The sequence below is a fragment of the Atta cephalotes genome (genome assembly GCF_000143395.1).
Source record: "Atta cephalotes unplaced genomic scaffold scaffold00017, whole genome shotgun sequence".
Taxonomy (NCBI): Eukaryota; Metazoa; Arthropoda; class Insecta; order Hymenoptera; family Formicidae; genus Atta; species Atta cephalotes.
Window position 1 is genome coordinate 5,460,185 of NW_012130081.1, and position 1,040 is coordinate 5,461,224.

A 1,040-nucleotide genomic window follows, 5' to 3' on the forward strand; every position below is an offset into this window, starting at 1 on the left:
ATTAAGTTTATAAGATTAAATCTATATTAAACATATTATTTAATATTACACGCTGCATTTTTATAGATCAACATAATATACAACATAAATTCTCTTTAATATTTATATAAATTGAAATAAATACGAAATAAATATTTAAATAAATATTGAAATAAATATTTAATATATTTCTTATATCTATAAATTAATTTGTAGATCGATCTTACGCTTCTTTCTTTTAAACGTACATATTAAATTTATACTTTTCTTCCACAAGAATTTTTACAATTAAGTTTTTAATAACATTTTTAAAACTAAGTTCCGATAATAACATTATTGTTCAAAATTCTTGTTAAATCCTCGTCAGATTTGTGTTAGACACTTGGATCTAACAAAAGTTTCTTGTTCTTCTCTAACGTTCCGATCTGATATGAATACATCATTCAATGGGCGCAAACTTATAGTGCCTCGCCTTTCTAAAGCCCTGCCAATGGGATTTAAGTAGCTCATGAATCTCAAGATTCATTGGCTAGAAAGTGTAACTTGTATCTTTCTTTTCAATTCGATCGTGGCCGAAATACCATTTACGCATCCTCTATATATCTCTTTCTAGCGTTTATGTAGTTTATCGTTTTTCTCATATTTAATAAAATTCTCTCAAAATTTTCTACTCACATATTTAGAAAAAAACTTTTTTTCGCAAAAACACTAGAAAATTCGAGTACGCATAAACGTTTATTAATAACTATTGAGAGAGAGAGAGATGTGAGAGCGACTGGAATGGAAGATTTTCATACGTAGAAAGCTACAGCAATGCGTTCCACTTCTACCATATTCGCGAAAACAAATGCCGGAGGTGGGAGACTAAAGTGGGTTACCATTTGGTAGATCTGGTGGGATTCCGGGTTTCTGGAACGGCTACCGCGAGAAGACGTCTAAGAAGGACCTTGAACGAGAGTGTCGCGCGTTCGAAGAAAGTAGATTGGATGATAAACGTCCATCATAAACTTTTAGAAATCTTCGTTCACACACATCCATGTGTTCTATGATTATTGATATCA

At 31.2% G+C, this 1,040-nt stretch overlaps 1 protein-coding gene across 1 annotated transcript in view; it reads left to right on the forward strand.

The window, feature by feature from the left end:
* LOC105618600 overlaps positions 1-1,040 on the forward strand; it is a 2,311-nt gene that overhangs the window by 786 nt on the left and 485 nt on the right. The gene's annotated exons all lie outside the window — the stretch shown is intronic.